This window comes from Amia ocellicauda, chromosome 1 (assembly GCF_036373705.1).
Source record: "Amia ocellicauda isolate fAmiCal2 chromosome 1, fAmiCal2.hap1, whole genome shotgun sequence".
Classification (NCBI taxonomy): Eukaryota; Metazoa; Chordata; class Actinopteri; order Amiiformes; family Amiidae; genus Amia; species Amia ocellicauda.
In genome coordinates, this window is record NC_089850.1 from 43,122,371 (window position 1) to 43,130,313 (window position 7,943).

The window sequence follows — 7,943 nt, forward strand, 5'->3', positions numbered from 1 at the left end:
CAACCAACTGAATAATAATTGTTAAATAACAATAAAGGGTCTAATGCACAGACAAGATACAGAGAGCTCACGTTCTCGAGACCAGACAAAATGGCAAAAGAGGTCGAACCTGCGCTGATGTCACGTTTTATAGAACAGGAAGTGGAAGACACCTGTTCTGAGTGACGAGCGCAGGGGCCAATGGCAGCTTTGATAGAGTGACACTTCGATTGGATTCCTATGGCAGTGCGCAGAAACTCCTCCCCCTTGGGCAGTGCTTCCGACTTGAAAGATAACTATATTTATTACAATGACACAATTATTTTGTTGCCAAAAAAAATGCCTTCAGTAATTACAAGCAATAATTTAAAGCCAATGAGCTGCAGGGCAATGATTTAAATTTCTTTCAGTACAAATAAAATGATCTCAGTAATAATGTAGAACAACATCAACATCATACAGCTTTCTATTGACATCTATTCAAAAATAATAGGTGTGAACCACATGTTTCTGTAATATTGGTGAGAAAACCAAATCTCACTCCAGAAATACCCCACCTTGGAAGGAGCACGAGTGGAACCAATAGACATCTTTAACTCAGCAACCTAGGATGGATTTGTAGCCAAGAGGTCTTGCTTAATCTTGTAAAATGTTTAATGAGGTTTCCTAACATGTTCCTTCCCAGAATATGTTAATACTTATTATCAGTCTGGCGTCGGGGGACTTCACAATGGATGGCTTGGGCAGCTCCTCCCGACCCTTCTGAGCTGCATCAACACCCCTCACTTGGCTGAGCTGAGCAGACGTGCAGCGTTCTCCCAGTGCTTCTTCTTTTCCTGACTTGAGCCCCTCAGGGTTACATTACATTGTCTTTTTTTCTTTTTTTCTTCCTACACTGCTTAACTTATGAACTTCAGTGTGAGTGAGATACTGATACTGTGTGTATTATACACACACAAACACACATACATTTTAATATGAGAACCAATAATTCTGTAGACACCAATGGTTTGTCTCCTGATCACACGCAAGGAGTTTCTATTCCCAAAGTATCCCACAGTGACCTTCAGACAAGTTTAGATTTCAGTGTATACCCAGTTCACTTGGTATGCTCCTATTTATGTCACTACTTCTACTAATTTGTAAATTAATCTTACATGGTGACAATGCATATCTTTATTAAGTGCCAGAACAACATCCATAACAATTAGCTATCTCATAAAACTTTTTGTGTTGTTGTTGTTGTTCTTGGTTTCCTTGTTTAATATGCTGTTAAACAGTTAAGGAAGGGATGAATGGCATGAACAAGCACCTTGCTAAAATCTGCCATCAATTACCCAATATGAACTGTAACAAACACACTAAATACTTAACAAGCATCTCTAATTGCTCTAGCATAGGTACTCCCTTAGGACAGATATAATTAACTGAGCCAAGTAAAAGCTAATAAAACAGTATGTCCAGATGTAGGCTCTATAGCCCATAAAAGAATGCCCTAAAAAGAAAAAAAGAAAAATATGGAACCATTCAGAAGTATAACGATTGCCTCCCGAAGGAAATGACATAGAACTGACTCTTGAAAGTAATTAACTTATACAGTCAAAGCTGTAAAAAATAAAACCTCTGGGAGGTTACAAACAAACCTTATGGATTATATTAAGCAAAGAAACCACACTTTTGCAAAGATGTCCATGAGTGTTTTTTTACGAGAACAGGTTAAAACTGGAGCAAAAAATAATTAATTAAAAAACAACATTTATTTATTATGGTTTATGTGGGCAGTTAGGTTTGTACTTGTGTTTTTAGTATTTGGTAATTGAATGTTCTAGTTTGTTCTTCAGATTCTTTATAGGGGTAAAGTAATGTTTGTTGTTTTGTTTTGTTTTTTCAACAAAACATCCATTAACTAATTTGTATACAGATTAGTAATTACATATTTGTGCATATAACATATTGTATACACACTTGTAATTAGTTCCATTAACTTTAATAGAGAAAACCAGAACATGTCTTATTTGAACGTGTGGGTGGGAGAGAATGGAAACTGACTTTTCAGGAGGTTGACTCACATGCTATAAGAGGACGACAAATTGGCCCTTTTAGTCTTAGTATTGAATGGGACCGTGAAACTTCAGAAATTACAACTTAATACCATTTTTGATTTATTCTTGTCATTTTGCTGTACTAAGCCAGCTTTGAGTGATTTGTTGTTAATGCCAGAACATCAGGACAGATAAGGGTTACTTGGGAGCTCTACAGATCATGTGATCTTCTCAAAGATGCATCTGTATGGTTTCCTTTAGAAAAGGGAGATTTGGACTGGACATTAGAGCAAAATCAAGTTAAGTTAGAAAACTTCGCCTTTGGACTTAAAACAATATAATATACTATAATATTATATTATCAAACTGCACATGTGTATTATTATTGATTGATTGAATGATGGATTGATTTATACAGAGCACCTACAGTCATGCACACTTCAGTTCCAGGATTGGCGGTATCATATTCTGTCTGAGTTACTTATTCGTAACTCGACAAGAATTTATATGGAAAGGCATTTGTTTTTTACTTAATGTTTTGAGAAGAAGAATACAGCAAAAAACCATATGAATAAATCCCAGTGGTCTGTATCGTTATCAGAGCTTTCATTTTAAAAGCTGTGCTCCACTGCTCTCAAAAGCTACATCTCATGCAGGTGTTTTTCAAATACATATTTTATTACTTAATCACATACCTGTTGGATGCAAACCTATACTGGATATCATTTCGCAGTGACATGCTTTCAATCCATAGAGGCTTGGATGAGGATGTTTGTAGGGTAAAAAAGGGTTTTGATATCACCATTTTGTGATAAAAATATATTTAAAAAATAATAGATGTGTGATTGCTTTTTTCTTGATCAAACTTGGCAAACTTAAGAAATAAAAAATAAAAATTACAATTAACTGTAAAAAAAAAAGAGAAAACAACAGAAGAAGAATCTTGAAAATGATTTGTTCAAATAAATTGTCTTCCATTTTTAAATCAAAAAATAGCCTACATACTAACTGTTTTATATTCTTCCCATGTGGTCTTAAATGTGGCAATAAATACATTTTAGTTTGATAGTTTGACTTAAGTTTGACCAAATAAATACAAAATTACTATTATAAACCAGAAAGAAGAATGATTTCATAAGCAAACATTGTTTTTGTTTATGCATATAATCAGCTAACACACGTTTCCAGTCACCATTTAGGGAGTTTATGTAAGTGAAAAAACAGACAAGAGATAATTTAGTTCAAAGCCTTCCCTATTAGACTTTCTATAGATTTTGTTTTTCTCTATCAATTGTGCTAATGATAGTGGCCTATCCTAGTTTTACAACTTTAAAATACTTTGCCAATTATATTAAGTGTAAACAATATTTACTAGATGAAGAAGCAATCAAATCAATATTTGTAATAATCCCTCTTCAAATCAGATGTTCAACAATGCAATATATGTTTTTTTTTACAAACTATACATTCAAATTAAGGAACATCAACTCCATAATTACCAATGGACAGTAACTATAAAGGCAAGCATAAATAACTACAATGGAATCATTTTAGCATTTAACGTTTCCTATTAATGCAAGTTGATGACGCCAAAAAGTTAAACAAGTGTGTTAAAGCATGAACAAATTAAGTAGGTCTAACCTCCTTTTAAGTAAAGAAAATAAAAATGCTTCAATGAACACAGACACATCGTGAACTTTTGCTAAGTAGGAACAGATGCCCAAGTCCATGCTTCCCAACAAATACAATACAATCCATCCATCTAACAGTCATATACTTAGTGTTACTAATGAAGTATACTAAGCTTTTACTAATTATTTCTGTTAATGCTAGGTATACCACTACACAATATAAAGAAACAGGCTGCCTCTCTGAACTTCTAGTGTATTCATTGCCAAGTGAACAAGCAAACATTGCGCAAAATTTCATCCCTGCAAAGACACGCATAAGCAGTGAGTCACAAAATATCATGTGACAAAGTAATTCAATGGAATCCCCACTAAAAAGATTATGAATGTGGGTATAAACTCATTACAACATAAACTGTCCTTGAGCCTCTTTTCAAAGAAAAAACCCCCAGTGGTAACAGTTAAAATCGGTTGGATGTAAACATACATAAAAACAATCTGAGAAAGCAATGTTGGTTATCCTGTCAGTCAGCCTCTGATAACTGATAATCAATAAAAGAAGAAACTCAATCATGTTAATTTAACACATGTTACTTTGCCCAATAAGACATATATGAAAATTATATGAGAAGTATACCTGTTTGTTAGCAATTACTGTTACGTATACTCTAGGTATCCGGTCACACAACTGATCAATGTATCGTCGTCCATTCATGATATTTAGGCTGGTTTCACTCTTTAATCTTTAATATCTTATTACTAATCTTGTTTCTTCCTGACATGGTAAAGCAGACAGGTTGAAAGAGACCCAGCAATATGGGGATGATGGAACACTGAAAAGATTGGGAGGGTGGCTTAGAGGAGAAAGTTACATTACCAGGACTACAGCCAAGCTAGCAGACATTAGAGTGTTTTTACTTCCCAAGTTGAAAGTCAGTAGGCTAACTGCTGTTAACCTTGTCTTTTATTGCCATTTCTGTTCTAGAAATATGAATCCAAACATACGACGACTACTACTAACTTGGCAAGTCTAACACATATTTTTAAGAGAAGCTGTAACACCCATGTGAAAACCCTGTACGTATTTGGCTTAAATCAAGTGAAAGCTAATACCAGTGAACAACAAATACAAACAACATATATAAAGTCGTTTACAGGTGTGGCAACATACTCCATCAGTTTACCAGCAATGATAATGCTGAAACCTGAACTGTAACATGATCCAACAACATTCAATTCAGCTAAGACAAGAGAGGTCAAAAAACAGGGCAATCCCCTCTTATCGAAAGGGAATGCCTAATTGGTGACTGCAGCTAAAGTTTAATTTGCTGCTTAGCCTGAGAAAGAATGTGAAAACAAAGGACTAAACCTAGAGAGCTCTTTAAGAAAAAAGAAAAGAAAAAGAAAAACAGCATTTCAATTCCGCATATAAATGTGAATGGAATGATACTTGCTAGAAAAAAATAAAAACATGAATTCAAGTATATATATATATATATATATATATATATATATATATATATATATGTATATATATATTACTGGCTGATGTAATTTGGCAATTACACCAGTCTGGAGTCTGTTGGAACCTGTCATTTATGCAAGGCCTTGGCTTGAAATTACACTTCAGGGAAGCTCTGATGCCAGTCTGAGTATAAAGTATGGATAAGCTGTCTATAGTAGACTTGGCCGAGGAGCCAAAGATCACAAGTCCAATTTTAGAACAAACTGACAAAGCTAAAGTTGGAAATGAACATTAGAGCAGAGCCCAGCCTGGGTTAGATTTAAGTACCTGACTGTGTTTGGCAAGATTACTCTGACAAGACACTTCAAAAGAATGAGCTATGGCAAGCCAAAACTTGCTTTTTTTATTATTGCCCGGAAGAAATTATAATAGATTTAGAATTATTCGTTTGCCTGGTATTATATTTTGCTGATGTTAATGCATACTACCATCATCAAACATCTGATTGTCTTTAGAGGCCATGGTAACAGGCAGGCCTACATCTAGGATCATAATATGATAATGAGTCATCAAGTAGATGCATTTAACAGAATGCCTTACAGACACAAGCAGGTAAACGAGGCATCAACAAACTGTGCTGCAGAACAGTCACTTGAGCTTGTTGTCTAATCTGAAGGACACACAGTGAGTCCATGTCAGAGCCAGCACTTGAACAAGAAACTTCCATGGTAACATATCCTTATCTTTAACCACTGGCTCACCTAGACCTCACTGATGTTTTGATTGAAATTGTGCATTGTGGATCACAGATCATCTGGTTCTGCACACCTTTAAATGACACTGTTAAAGGTCCTAAAGTGCACATACAAGAGCAGAGCAAGATATCTCAGCTGTTAATTCTTCTACCTCCATTTCATTAATGAGGAAAAACATTTATGGGTACCCTATATTATGACAGAAGGGGATAAGATAACGCAACATATAGGGAATCAAATGAAGAAGAAATGTACCATAGGTATGTTTTTGTTGGTGGGGCTGAAATGCAACATTTTGCCAGCACACCTGCAGATGCTGCGAGCCGTGGCACACAATACCTTTGCTAACGATAAGCTACATGTCGACATCCACAACAACTCCCAGACCACAACATGTTTATTTTGGGAATCTGTGCAGTACCTACAGGTAAGACATGAACTTAAACAAGGAGGGTAGAATTTAATTAAATGGAGGCAAGTGTTGCACAACTTCAAAGGGTACAGAAAAAAGTTCCACACTGGGAAACCCCACAACTCTTAAGAAATAGAGGAACTTCCACTATACAAGAATGCTGCTGAAGGGTGTTTCACTTATCACTTGATAATTAGTGTTGGTTTGTATGGGTAACAAATAGGATAATTCTGTGTAAATGAATACATGTGGCATTTCCCATGAATGGAATGAATCAGTATGCAAAGTCATATATAACCTTGCTGACAGTTAGAGAACCTGTGTGCAATCGTCCTGGAATCCCATCAAATTAAAACAATATTAACCATTCCTGTTCCTTTGAATTGCTATTAATGTAGCAATAGGAAACTCTTGGGGGTAAGGCAACACATTGTGTGTTCATTGCTTTGAAGAACAATACTCAACTAAAATGCTACAGTCACTTACACACCTCTTAAAAGTTGACATGCACTTCAACCTTTCACTCCAGTTCAGACATCTGCGATGTCATGAGGCAGCAACTCCTAATGATGACTTCGGCCAGCCAGTGAATCAACAAGCAATTCCAACAGCTCTGTAAAGAAGCCACCAGGTGTCTAGTTGGGATTTCTTACACTAAAACAGATGGCATTTTGTGTAAGGCCTAAATTGCAAAGATTGCTCTGTATTGGAATGTCTGCTAGCTTCTTAATGAGACCAAGATAATGATTTCTAAGATTTATCATCCGAGACACGAGAAAGTGAGTGTATTTATTCATGTGTGTCTGAGCTCTTTTCTTCTTGCTTTTGAGACAACAGCAGACCATTATTCCTTTCAGAAACGGCACTTTAAACTTTGCACTGGAACAGACCAAGTAAATCCGACCCATTGTTTTGGCAGTTTTACAAGAATAGCTTACAAGTAAGTATGAATGAATGTGGTTTGCTGAGAAGATTTAGAAATAAGTAGATTTAATAAAACTTAGGGTTTTACCATGGCTGAGCAAATCCAATCAACATGCACCCAGATCATGTCTTTAAAGCTCAAGTGTCCAGAAAATGTAAATATAGACTCAAAGCTACCACAGTTAAGGTACAAAGTACTTTACGTTTATCTGAATATCTAAACAGTTTCAGGTGTGTGGTTTCTATTTCTAATCTGTTTATAATCAAATTGAATGAGTTTTTAACAGTTTCGCAAAATGCTTTTTGAATAAAGGAATTATTGTGATATCTTGATATTAACATCCCTCAATGTCAAGAACCTGCATTTCTTTATTAACAAACAATTAAACGTGTATACATGGCAGTGATAAGAACTCTTTCTATGAGTACATCTGTATTATCTCCACCCCTCTTGTATTCAATATCACATTTTCCGGGTTGTACCCAATTTAATTAGTCTGCTCAGTGACTGCCCTAACGATCTGTGCATTTGGGTTAAATGCTAAAGAATCTGAACAAGCAACAATGGTGTCTGTCTCTATTTGAAAACTATGGGATTATCATATTTTACCCAGATTTAAAAAGTCCCCACAGATTAACCATGAGGCCTAATATTAACTGTGATGGAAAAGGCAATAAAATGCCAGCAAAACATGTCAGCTTGTGTTCATACAAGAGATGTGGCCTAAAGGCTGATGT